General features: G+C 46.0%; 1 protein-coding gene across 1 annotated transcript in view; it reads right to left on the bottom strand.

The window, feature by feature from the left end:
* Window positions 1–7,341, bottom strand: part of LOC127582269 (uncharacterized) — a 52,770-nt gene extending 45,429 nt beyond the window's left edge. Inside the window, exon 1 of the mRNA XM_052037441.1 lies at window positions 7,237–7,341. The gene's annotated coding sequence lies outside the window, so the exon portion shown is untranslated. The remainder of the gene's footprint in view (window positions 1–7,236) is intronic.
* Window positions 7,342–13,322: the final 5,981 nt, after the last annotated feature.

Here is a 13,322-nt window from a genome sequence, read left to right as displayed (position 1 = left end):
AGGGTCAGAGCATGTGGAATTGGGGAATGTACTGACAAAAGATTGAGAAGCGTGGGACCCACGGTGACTTCACTGTTTGGATTTGGAATTGGCTTGCCCATAGAAGAGAGGGGAGTGGTCCATGGGACTTATTCTGGCTGGAGGTCTGTGACCAGTGGTGTTCCGCAGGGATTCGTACTGGAACCTCTGCTGTCTGTGATGTATATAAGTGACCTGGATGAAAAGGTGGATGCGCGGGTTAGTAAGTTTGCAGACAATACAATGATTGGTGGCGTTTGGACAGTGTAGAAGGTTGCCAAAGGATATAGATCAGTTGCAGATGGAGTTTAATCTGGCTAACTGTGAGGTGTTGCACTTTGGGAGATCAAATATAAAGGGACAGTACACTGTTAATGGCAAGGCCCTTAGTGTTGATGAACAGAGGGATCTTGGGATTAAAGTCCATAGCTCCCTGAAAGCGGCAGTACAGGTTGATAGGGTGGTAAAGAAGGCGTACAGCATGCTTGCTTTCATTAGTCAAGGCATTGAGTTCAAGAGTCGGGAAGTTAGGTTGCAGCTTTATAAAAGCCTGGTTAGGCTACATCTGGAGTGTTGCATTCAGTTCTGGTCGCTCCCATTGTGGGAAGGATGTAGAGGCTCTGGAGAGGGTGCAGAAGGGGTTCACCAGGATGCTGCCTGGATTAGAGGGTCTGAGCTATAAGGAGAGGTTGGACAAACTTGGGTTGTTTTCTCTGGAGCAGTGGAAGCTGAGGGGAGACCTGATGGAAGTTTGTAAGATTATGAGAGGCACAGATAGAGCAGACAGCCGGTATCTTTTTTGAGAGAAACAAAGGACTGCAGATGCTGGAATCGAGATGAAAAACACGATGATGCTGGAGGAACTCAGCAGGACAGGCAGCATCCGTGGAGAAAAGCAGGCGGTCAATGTTTCAGGTCAGGACCCTTCTTCAGGTCTATCTTTTTCCCAGGGTTGAAATGTCTAATACCAGAATGCATGCATTTAAGGTGAGAGAGGGTAAGTTCAAAGGAGATGTGCAGGGCAGGATTTTTACACAGAGAGTGGTGGGTGCCTGGAATGTGCTGCCACAGGTGATGGTGGAGGCAGATACGATAGAGGTGTTTAAGAGTCTCTTAGATAGGTACATGGATGTGCAGGGAATGGAGGGAGATGAACACTGTGTAGACACAAGGGATTAGTTCAGTTGGGCATTTAATTACTAGTTTAATTAGTTCGGCACAAGACTGTGGGCCAAGGGGCCTGTTCCTGTGCTGTACTGTTGTATGTTCTATGTTCTGTGGTTTATGTTCTATGTTCTATGGTCTATGTTCTTTGTTCTATGTTCTATGATTGAGACCTGGTTATTGGACAGGAAGCAAAGAGCAGGCTGACCGGATGTGACCAACAGGACACGTACAGGGGGGACATTTCCCCCGGCCGAGGAGTCCAGGATCTGGTGGACACAATTTGAGAATAAGGGACTGTCTGTTTCAGACTGAGATGAGGAGGGTGGGGAACCTTTGGAATTGTCTCCCCTGTGGAAGCTCAGGGAAAGAAGCCAAGTCGTCATCACTCACTAGGAGAACTTCCCAGCCTCCAGCATTGGTCAGTGTGGCCTCCTTGGATGGGATGCAAATTACTTCATAAATATGTTGTGCCCTTAACCAATACACGTGTAGGCAGAGTGGCTGGTTATGTGCAGAACCCCCACTGTTAGCGGTGCCCTCCGCACTGTGACCTGGTCACATGTAATAGGGCATCAAGTAACACCATGAGGAAGCCCCGACTCAGAATCCCTTGTCGGTCTGACAAGGCAGGATGGTGGGGCTTTACCGGCTGTAAAAGCTGTGGTTGCTTTTAACAGCTTATTGCAAAGAAATGTAAAAATATAAGTTATTATTAAGTGCTTAAATAAGAAAGGAAAGTTAATTAAAACACATAAATAATTTAAAACGTTCAACTGAAACAAAATAATTCCTTAAAAACTAATGCACTTTCCCTCTTATCTCTTAAATCTTTGCCCTACAAGATTTGGCTGAGTGTGGAGTCCTAGAATCTGTCAGTAAAACCAAAATTGTCAGCAAAACCTAGCAGCAAAACAGCCGGTGAACCACAGTCATTTCTGTATTTTGCATCTATGTACAGGATGTTGAAGTGCAGACACCAGAGACGGCAGACACTGGAATCTGGAGCAACAGACAATCTGCTGGAGGAACTCAACGGGTCGAGCAGCATCTGTGGGGGGGGAAGCAATTGTCAACGTTTCTGGTTCTGATGCAGGGTTTCAACCTGAAACGTCAACAATTCCTTTCCCTCCCCACAGATGCTGCGCGATCTGCTGAGTTCCTCCAGCAGATTGTTTGTTATTGAACTGCACCCTGTTGACCCAAAGCTCTTCACGTCTTTGGGGTTGCCCAGACAGCTTTGCATTAATAATAAACCGGAATTATCATTCCATTTTCTCTCTTTTTGTTTGTGTAAAAATGGTAAACTGTAGATTTCAGGGTTTCCAGGCAACGGGAACCTACCCACTGTTTGTAGAGAAGCTCTTTTGTCACTCTCAACAAAAGACGTGACAATGAATGTAGTTTGCATTCTGTGAACAAACTACTCTGCTTCTGACCCAGTGGTATTATCTGCAATTTCCCCATCACCACTACCCCAGGAGTAAATGTTTGTCTTCAGTACAAAGATATCTTTCCTGCTTCTGCAAACAATAAGATACAGTGAATGGATTCCCTGATCTCAGTCCAACTACAGTCCACTGTTCTGTTTACATTATCTCAAACCCTCTGGAAAAAGATAGCATGAAGTGCCTCTTCTGAAAGTCTTTCACTTCCAGCCAACAACAAATAACTTGAAAAGAGTTCAGAGAGTCATACAGCACGGAAATAGGCCCTTTGGCCCACTGGTCTGTACCCATCCATGCTAGTCCCATTTGCCAGCGTTTGGCCCATAACATTCTAAACCTTTCCAATCCATGAACCCATCCAACTGCCTTCTAAAAGTTGTTGTTGTACCTGCCTCAACCACTTCCTCTGGCAGCTCGTTCCACGTCCACACCACCCTTTGTGTAAAAAAAGTTGCCCCTCAGGTCCCTCTCACCTTTAGCTTGTGCCCTCTACTTCTTGATTCCCCAACCCTGGGAAAAAGACCGAGTGCATTCCCCTATCTATGCCCCTCATGATTTTATACACCTCTATAAGGTCACCTCTCAGTCTCCTACACTCCAAGGAACAAAGTCCCAGCCTGTCCAACCTCTCCCTGTAACTCAGTCCCTCAAGTCCTGGCAACATTCTTGTAAATCTTTTCTGCGCTCTTCCCAGTTTAATCACATCTTTCCTACAGCAGGGTGACCAAAACTGAACACAATACTCCAAGTGTGGCCTCACCAGTGTCCTGTACAACCGCACCATGACCTCCCAACTTCTATACTCAATGCCCTGATTGATGAGGGCCAGCGTGCCAAACGCCTTCTTCACCATCCTGTCTCCCTGTGACTCCACCTTTAGGGAACCATGTACATGTACTCCAAGGTCCCTCTGTTCTACAACACTCCCCAGGACCCTACCCTTCACTGTGAAAGTCCTACCTGGATTTGACTTACAAAATGCAACACCTCACATTTATCCGAATTAAACTTCATCTGCCATTCCTTGGCATCCTCTGGTGCTCCCAGTGCTCCTACTGGTTCCAGGATTCCTGGGGTTCGCGGTGCTACCGGTGGGGTCTAACCAGCTTTGCACAGCTGGTGTCGATCTTATTTCTTTGAATACAAGGGCAGTGTTCCATTAGCAGTTTTGTTTAGTATGTTCTCAATACTGGGCCAAGTCACTTTAACGATCAATCATTAATCATCTTGATGGTGTCTTAACCACCCCCACTAAAAAAAACAGACTAAACTGAAATCAATGACTCAATAAAAGGTGAAAATGAATATCCCAGCAGCTCACGGGCCTTCGACGTGGAAGAATGTGAATGCTGCTGTGGTGAGGTTGTTCCTGTGTGATGTCAGAACCCCTCCACATCAGCAGATCAAGGTGCTCTGTGGCTCCCACAAATGCGAGGGCTCACGGTAAAAACCAATGAGGAGGTTATTAAGCTTCTATCCAGCAAATAATTCACCTTCTTTGTTAAAATTTGGAAATAAATTTTCTCTACAAATGATCTCATTTTATGTTCAATGTTCCCTTCAGTTCTTGTTCCTCCAGACCCACATTCATAAAACAGAAGCTTTGCCACTTTGACTGTTGACCAATCACAGTACAGCAGCTAATTTCCCAAAAAATACAGAAATAAGCTCATAACCATGCAGGAGTTAGATCTTAACCGCTTATTTGGGTGTTTGGTGATGATCCTCCAAGTCCTTTATTTGTCTCATTTCCTGCTTTCATCTGGCACCATCTCTCCCATATCATTCCATCCCTCCACCCCCTCATCGGACCTCCCCGTCATTAACTCCTCCTCTCCACACTTCCTCTGCACCCCAACACCTGCTTCTAACTTCTTCCAGCTCTAGTGAAGGATTGGTGATCCGAAACATTAACTCTGTCTCATTCTCTCCACGGATGCTGAGTGTTTCCAGCATTTTCCAGGTTTCCAGCATCTAAAGGATTTTGCTTTTGAGTCAGGAAGTGTCAGCAAGAAGGGCTTATAGAAAAACGGCATGAAACTGAGTCATGGGAAATGTAACTGGCCACAGGAGTAGCACCAACAGCTCAAGAGCCTCAGAAGTAGAAGAATGTAGATGCTGCAGGTCGGGTTGGGGGCATTTGATGTCTCTGGGCCTGTACTCGATGCAGTTCAGAATGATGGCAGGGGGGGGGGGGGGGATCTCATTGAAACCTACCAGACACTGAAAGGCCTGGATCGAGTGGACGTGGAGAGGATGTTTCCATCAGTGGGAGAGCCCAGGATCCGAGAGCACAGCCTCAGAATAAAGGGATGTCCCTTTAGGACAAGAGATGAGGAGGAATTTCTTCATCCAGAGGGTGGTGAATCTGTGGAATTCGTTGCCACAGAGGGCTGTGGAGGCCAAGTCATTGGGTGTATTTAAGGCAGAGATTGATAGGTTCTCGACTGCTCTGTGAGTTAAGGGTTACAGGGAGAGGGCAGGAGAATGGGGCTGAGAAAAAAAAATCAGCCACGAATGAATGGCAGAGCAGACTCGATGGGCTGAATGGCCTCATTCTGCTCCAATGTCTTCAGGTCTACACTATTACATCTTACATCCCAATTCTTCTTATGACACAAAGGAGGCCATTCAGCCTATGGTCTTTGCTAGCTCTCAGAGAATTCACATGAATCCTGCTCCTACATTTATTTCCCTGTAGCCTATTCTCTCTCAAATGCCAATCAACTCCTCGCTATTGTCCTTACACTCACCTACACTAGGAGTAATTTACAGCAGCCAGTTAACCTGCCAGCATGCACGTCTTTGGGACGTGGGAGGAAATCAGAGCGCCCTGAAGGAAACAGGGAGAACGTGCAAACTCCACACAGACAGCGCCTGAGGTCAGGATTGAACCAGGGTCCCTGAAGCAGTGCACACATGGTCACACCTGCTTCTTCCAGCCCCAGGGGCCCAATCGCCCTGGAAGGCCAGTTGCTATGGGTGACGACAGGGTGATAGATCCTGATGCCTCACCCTCACTTTGCTCTGATTCACGCCTGACAGCTCACTGCTGTTCACAGCCTTTGAACAGTTTTAAGATGCCTCTGGCATTTAGAAACAGATCAAATAGAGTTAAACAGTTTAAAAAATTGTTAAAAATGAAGTTAATCTTTAAGTGCTGAAATTAGAAACATTAGAAAAAAGTAAACTAAAATAGAACAAATACTCTCCTGTTTTTGCTTCACTGGTCAAGGTCAGGTAGAGGACTGATATTTCTCCTCACTCAGCATTCCCTAAAACCCAGGGAGCAGGTCATTATAACACTGCTGTTTCTGAGGCCTCGCTGTGAGTGAGCTGCATCTGTTAAATTACGACAGAATCTATTCTTCAGTACAACTTTCTTAGCTAAAGAGAGCTTAGGGGTGTCTAGAGATTATAAAAGGGACCATATCAATTCAAACCTTTTTCCAATCCTAAAAATAATTTAAATTTCATATCTAAGCTAAAAATGCACATGGCACTTCTGAATAGAGTCACAGAGTCACAGAGTCACACAGCATGGGAACAGGCCCTTCAGCCCAACTCGTCCATGCCGACTGTGTTGCCCAGTGAGCTGGTCCCATCTGCCCGCGTTTGGCCCACAGCCCTCTGAACCTCTCCTATCCATGGACTTATCTAGACGGCTTTTAAATGTTGCTAATGTGCCTGCCTCAACCACTGTTTCTGGCAGCTCATTCCAGATACAGCAACTCGGGTGAGATTCTCTTTGTGTTGTTGACATGAAGTCTATTCCCATTTGCAAAATTGATCAAAATCCTCACGGCCTCTAACCAACTTTCTCTGTAACTGTAACACTAAATTCTGCATTCTGCTTTTCTTTGTACTACTTTAATGTACATACGTACGGAAAGATCTGTCTGGATGGCACATGAACAAAAGCTTTTCACTGTATCTCAGTATTTGTGACAGTAATAAACCAGTTCCAGTTCCAATTCCAATTCAAACCAACACTGGTTTTGATGTTCCCCCTTGATGGTCTCAATGTAATTACGTCCCTTTATACAATGTAGATTTAGCAATGCTACCGAAACCCACTAAATTACAGTAACACCCTGATAATCTGGTACCCTCAAGACTAAGGTAGTGCTGGATGGAAGACTTCCCAGACCATTGGATGTTATTCCTATTACCCCAACAATCTTTTAATTCACTTTATTTTAGATGTTCCCAGCAGTATAATGAGTTTCCAGTGATCTGTGTGAGTTTAAACGTGGCCCCAGTGAGTCTAAAGGAAGGGTTTGAGGAAAAGGGCCCTGGTGGAATTAAAGGGAGTGTGAGAAACGGGGTCGCTTGATGCCAAATGATCGGGACAGGAGGACAGTGGACGGGTGGAGTTTTGCTGTGTTTGTATAAACCTGTATAAACAAGCCCTGCCGTCTCTGAGGATGGTGCCTTCTCCTTTAACGGGTAATTTAGCAACTAAACTCTGGCACTCCACCAGCATGCTGAGTGAATTCGAGGAAGTGGACAAGCTTTGCACAGTTGACTCTCCCTCTCTGGTTTTTAACCCACGACCCAAGATTTCCTCCCACCACTGCATTAACTGCCGTGGTGAGGTTCCTACCGCTCTCCGGGGCGCAGCAGCTCTTCCGAATCCGGCAGACACGGATTAAACTCCAGAGCAGCAGAACCTCGCTTCGTGCTCTCAGCATTGCCTGTACTGATGGGCAAGGATGCCCTACCCTGGAAAACAGGAAGGTCTGGTCAATCTGTGGACACAAACCCATATCTTCAAGTTCCTTGCCATGGGCAGACACACATGGGGTATAAACGACATGAAAATAAGCTTTATGCAGCAACAGCACAGGACATTACAGACATGACAGGTTAACGTAAATTAACATAAATTATACATAACTTACACATGCACCAAAATGAACAACAAAATAACCACAACAACACTAGGGCAAGATTGAGAGAGAGAAAAAGAAATCTAGTCCGAGGTGGTGTTGGGGTTTTTCAGGTGGGTTCAAGAACCTGACGGTGGTGGGGAAGAAGCTGTTGTTGAACCTTGAGGTGTGGGTCTTCAGGCTCCTGTACCTCCTGCCTGATGGCAGCATCGAGAAGAGGGCACGGCCCAGATGATGGATGTCACCTTCCTGAGACATCGCCCCTTGTGGATGTCCTCGATGGTGGGGAGAGCTGTGCCCACAATGGAACTGGAAGAATGGGCAGGGCTATCACCTGGTGAGGAGGGGAGATGTGAAACCTCCCGAAATATCGTAAAACCAACCCCCTCTGACGCTCTAAGCCCCTGGCGGACTCTGGGAGACAGCGTCAATCGTTGCTTTGGCCAGCTGGGAAACTCCAAATGACTTTTGTTCGGACACTAACAACGGGAGCCAGAGCCCAGCAGGTAGCAGCTCAGCAGGGTGAAAATCCCACTGACATTCAACCTAACCCTCAGCCCGCGGATTCCCTCAAACCGTCCATTAGACACAATAACCGGGGAATAGATGTGAGGCAGGGGTTCAAGGGCAGTTGAGGAAAGATTGCTTCCCTCGACGAGTGCTGGTGGTCTGGAAGAGCTGCAGCAAAATTATTTTATTTTCAATTAAAACACTGTTTATCACCCCTGCCTCTGGCGAGAGTTAGTCCTGGGGAATGAGGTGACACAGCAGGGAACAGGTCCTTCAGCCCAACTCGTCCATGCCGACCATGGTGCCCACCTAGGCTAGTCCCATTTGCTTGAGTTTGGCCCATATCCCTCTAAACCGTGTACGAAACCAAATGTCTTTTAAATGGTGTTATTGTGCCTGCCTCAACCATTTCCTCTGGCAGCTCGGTCCGTCTACGCATCACCCTCTGCGTGAAAAACCCACACCTGAAGGTTCAACGGCAGCTTCTTCCACCATCTGAAAGGGGGGTGCAGGAAGGAACCCTCAGCACAGTTAGAAATCAACAATAAAATCAAGGGAAGGTTAATTATTCACACTTACCCTTCTCCCCTCCAGCCTCTGCTCTCTGTTTGGACTGGCTGTCCCTGCGTCAAGTCCGGCCTGCTGCAGATCTAGGGGACAGATTCCCCACTGAGGGACTCAGGGGTCAGTGAGAAGGCAGCCAATTACCAGAAGGTGCTGGGATCATGGTGATCGCCTGCCTTGGCTTTCCTGCTGCCTCTTCGGCTCAGCTCCCAGTGAAGGATGTGGGAATAGACGCTGCGTTAAGTACAGCCCCATCGCTCAGTCGCTTTGATCCAACTGATCAAAGCGATATTTAGTTCACCTAAAACTACAGTAAGACCTCTAAAGCCTAGCAGACACTACACATATTTTCAAATTTTCATTTTAAAAAACTATCAAAAGCAATTAAAATGCTTCTAAATAAGAATCCGGGAGCAGAAACACTCAGTTACCATGCCACTTGTTAATGGAACTGAGCCTATTTTGAAAATTGATGAATTTTGATTTGCAGTCGACTGTGAATTATCTTTAAATCCTCACAGATAATTTCAAACAAAGTTATCGAAAATGAAAGCTGGCCAATTAGGAATAAGGAGTCTGCATAATATCTTGAAAATGTAAATTCTGCCTTTATAGATCAGTCGGAGAGGTTCTTGCCTGAACTGGCATTGTTACATACTGGGATAAAGGTGTGCAATGCACATTCATAAGGCAGAAAGGAATACATTATGTATAATGATTAAACAGAATGAAGCTGTAAATCAAAAGTCTCAGATTATAAAACTGCTTCAGCAAAATTATTTTATTTTCAATTAAAACGCTGTTTATCACCGCTGCCTCTGGCGAGAGTCAGTCCTGGGGAATGAGGTGGCTGCACTCAGACAGTCACAGAGTAACACAGCAGGGAACAGGCCCTTCAGCCCAACTCATCCATGCCGACCATGGTGCCTACCCAAACCAGTGCCATTTGCCTGTGCTTGGCACATAGCCCTCCAAACCTTTCCTGTCCATGTACTAATCCAAATGTCTTTTAAATGTTGTTATTGTACCTGCATCACCCACTTCCTCTGGCAGCTCGGTCCATCTACGCATCACCCTCTGCGTGAAAAAGTTGCCCCTCAGATCCCTCTTAAATCTCTTCCCTCCCACCTTAAACCTGTGCCCTCTAGTTTTTGGTTCCTTCCCCAGGGAAGAGACTGAGTGCATTCACTCTATCGATGCCCCTCATAATTTTATACACCTCTATAAGATCACCCCTCATTCTCCTATGCTCCAACCTCTCTCTGTAACTCAGCCCCTCGAGTCCTGGACCATCCTCATAAATCTTATTTGAAAATCAAAAATTTTGAAGATGCTGGAAACGTGAAGCAAAACCAGAAAAGACTCTTTGTCAGAACATTAGGGAAAGGGTTGTTGACCTGAGATATTAGCTCTGTTTTTCTCCCTCTGCGGATGCTGCCTGACCTGCTGAGTGTCTCCAGCACTTGCTGCAATCGTAATATTGCAGCTGTTCATTGAATATAACTGCTGTGTAAAACTGAAGCAACTGTGAGATTTTCACGCGTATGTTGACCTCAGAAATGCTGAAGCTGCTGTCACCGATTCAGTGATTTCAGTGATTCAGCTGTTGTCAGTGATTCAGTGATTTCAGTGATTCAGCTGTTGTCAGTGATTCAGTGATTTCAGTGATTCGGCTGCTTGTCAGTTATATCAGTGATTCAATGCCCCAGCAGACACCGTGCAGTTGCAGCTTTCTCAACCAGAATTGAGGGGAAAGCAGATAAATTGACAAGAACTTTAAGCTATTTACAAACTCACCGGCAAAATACCCAGAAAATCTTCACTGCGCGAGATCTAACAGAGTTTTTAATAGCACACCAATGATACTAAACAAACTCTCCAGCCATAAAAAACTATTTTTTATATTTAAGGATCATTCTTCAATACTCCATTTATAACAATCCACATCCCAGCATACTTAGACAAGTATATGGCCATCTCTACCTATCTGCATAAAACTTAAACAGCTAATTAAAAATTGCTTCCTGGTTTGCTGTCTGTGAGAATTAGTGTAAGTGATTGGCTGCTCTGCCAGCTTGATGGAGGCACAGTGACTGCAGTGACTGGGTGCCTGGGATCTTCTTGAATTTATGCCTGATAGAAATCACAAGATCTTTCTGGGGAGCTTTCTTCGGAGTCAGTGGTGAGAACCACTGCTTACCAGAACCTGCAAACTCTGGGCCACTAGGTAAATAAAGTTGCGATCCATTTTGTTGAAACTAACTGCAAGATCCAAGCTCTGAGTAATAAAGTGTGTACTTCTGCCATGAATCATGTTCATCTTATCTATTGAATTGTGGATTAATTAGAGGCAGAAAATATATGATAATCTGATGAGAACTGAAATATAATGTACGCTTTTACAGTAAACGAGCACTTGAACCAGTGTAACAGTTGACAGAGTCTGACCTGTGGGAGGAATACAATTACATTCGAGATCCCATTATCTGCCATCGGGTGTGGAGACACTGTGGGTGGGTGCTGCTCTCAGACTGAAACACTTTAGCACAAATGAAGGGAAATGTGACATTGTCAAAAAACGGAATCATCTGCTTTTGTCGCCTGAAGTCTTCTGAACTTTAGCGGTATGCGCAGACGAGGGGACAATGCGGGCGCGTGGATTGGAAACAGAAGCAAGTGGTCCAGGAACGGGAATGAGGAGGATCGTAAGGACATTGTTAGACTGTGAGCGCTGATCGTATAATCGAGCACGGAAGAGTTCAGTGAGCAGAACCAGCCGAGGGTGAATTCAGGAGGGAATAAACTGGTATTCTGCTGTCTTTGTAATCAGGAGATACAAGATCCGAAAAACCTGAACCTCCCTCCACTCTCCCCCTCCCCCACCATACCCCACAAGGTGATGTCAAACCTCAGAGTATCAGCCAAACCATAAAAACTTTAACTTTCCACTTTCCCAGAACCATAGGGTGATTAAAGGTGTTACTAAGCTGGAAGGAATGCAAAGGAGGTTTACGAGGATGTTGCCGGGACTCTGGGGCCCGAGTTATAGGGAGAGGTTGGGCAGGCTGGGTCTTTATTCCTTGGAGCATAGGAGACTGAGAGGTGACCTTATAGAGGTGTATAAAATCATGAGGGGCATAGATAGAGTAAATGCACACAGTCTTTTTCCCAGGGTTGGGGAATGAAGAACTAGAGGGCATGGGTTTAGGGTGAGAGGGGAGAGATTTAAAAGGGACCCGAGGGGCAACTTTTTCACGCAGAGGGTGGTGTGTATATGGAATGAGCTGCCAGAGGAAGTGGTTGAGGCAGGTTGAGGCCTCAAATATCTGTAGAATGTTGGAGGCACACGATCAAACTGTGCGATATTCCAGTCACACCACACCAGCAGAACCGAAATCCTGCAGATTAGCGAGGTATAAGGGGTACGTTCAGGTACAAGAGGCAGCTCTGAGACCAGTCACAAAGACAGTCATTGCACAAGGAGTGGGTAGATTAACTGAGGCTTTCCAACCTAGGAAAGAGACACTGTGTGAAAGAAGCTGGGACATTGCTTCAAACACTGCAGGTGCTGAACTGTAGGCTCGGATGTTATTCCAAAGACATGCTGGTTGATAGGTCGTATCAATGCATGGTAGGAGTGTGAGAGACAATGAACCACAGGGGACTAAGTGGGGGAATGGGACTGATGGGACGACATTGAGAGCTGGCATAGATTTGATGGGCTAAATGGTCTCTTACTTCGTGAGAGAATATGAGAATAAATGTGTGTTTCTTATTTAGGTTTTGCTCTGATGTCTGGCCGGGGGTCCTGAGGCCAGACTGAAGCTGGGTTACACCAGACTGCAGATACTCCATTTATAGAGTCATAGAGTACTACAGCACAGAAGCAGGCCTTTCAGCCCATCTAGTCCATGCCAGCCTGGTTTTCTGCCTAGTCCCATTTACCTGCACCCGGACCATATCCCTCCAAACCCCTCTCATCCATGGACCTATTCAAACCTCTCTTAGATGTTACAATTGAACCCGCAGCCACAACTTCTGCTGGCAGCTCATTCCACACTCGCACCACCCTCTGAGTGAAGAAGTTTCCCCTTCAGATTCCCTTAAATATTTCACCTTTCACCCTAAACCTATGACCTCTCGTTCTAGTCTCACCCCACCTGAGGGGAAAAAGCCTGCATGCACCCACCCTATCTATACCCCTCATAATTTTGTATACCTCCATAAGATCTCCCATTCTCCTGCACTCCAGGGAATAAAGTCCTAACCTAATCAACCTTTCCCTATAACTCTGGTCCTCAAGTCCCGGCAACATCCGTGTAAATTTTCTCTGCACTCTTTCAAGCTTATTGATATCTTTCCTGTACGTAGGTGACCAGAACTGCACACAATACTCTGAATTTGGCCTCACCAATGTCTTGTACAACTTCAACATAACATCCCAACTCCTGTACTCAGTGCCCTGATTTATGAAGGCCAAAGTGCCAAAAGCTCTCTTTATGACCCTGTCTACCTGCGACGCCACTTTTAAGGAACTATGGATCTGTATTCCCAGGTCCCTGTGTTCTACCGCACACCTCAGTGCCCTACCGTTCACTGTGTGAGTCTTACCCTGGTTTGTTCTCCCAAAGTGCATCACCTCACACGTGTCTGCATTAAACTCCATCTGCCATTTTTCAGCCCATTTTCCCAGCTGGTGCAGATCACGCTGCAAGCTTTGACAGCC

Source organism: Pristis pectinata, chromosome 23 (genome assembly GCF_009764475.1).
Source record: "Pristis pectinata isolate sPriPec2 chromosome 23, sPriPec2.1.pri, whole genome shotgun sequence".
Taxonomy (NCBI): Eukaryota; Metazoa; Chordata; class Chondrichthyes; order Rhinopristiformes; family Pristidae; genus Pristis; species Pristis pectinata.
The sequence above is the reverse complement of the archived record's forward strand: the minus strand, read 5'-3'. Positions and strand labels throughout refer to the sequence as shown.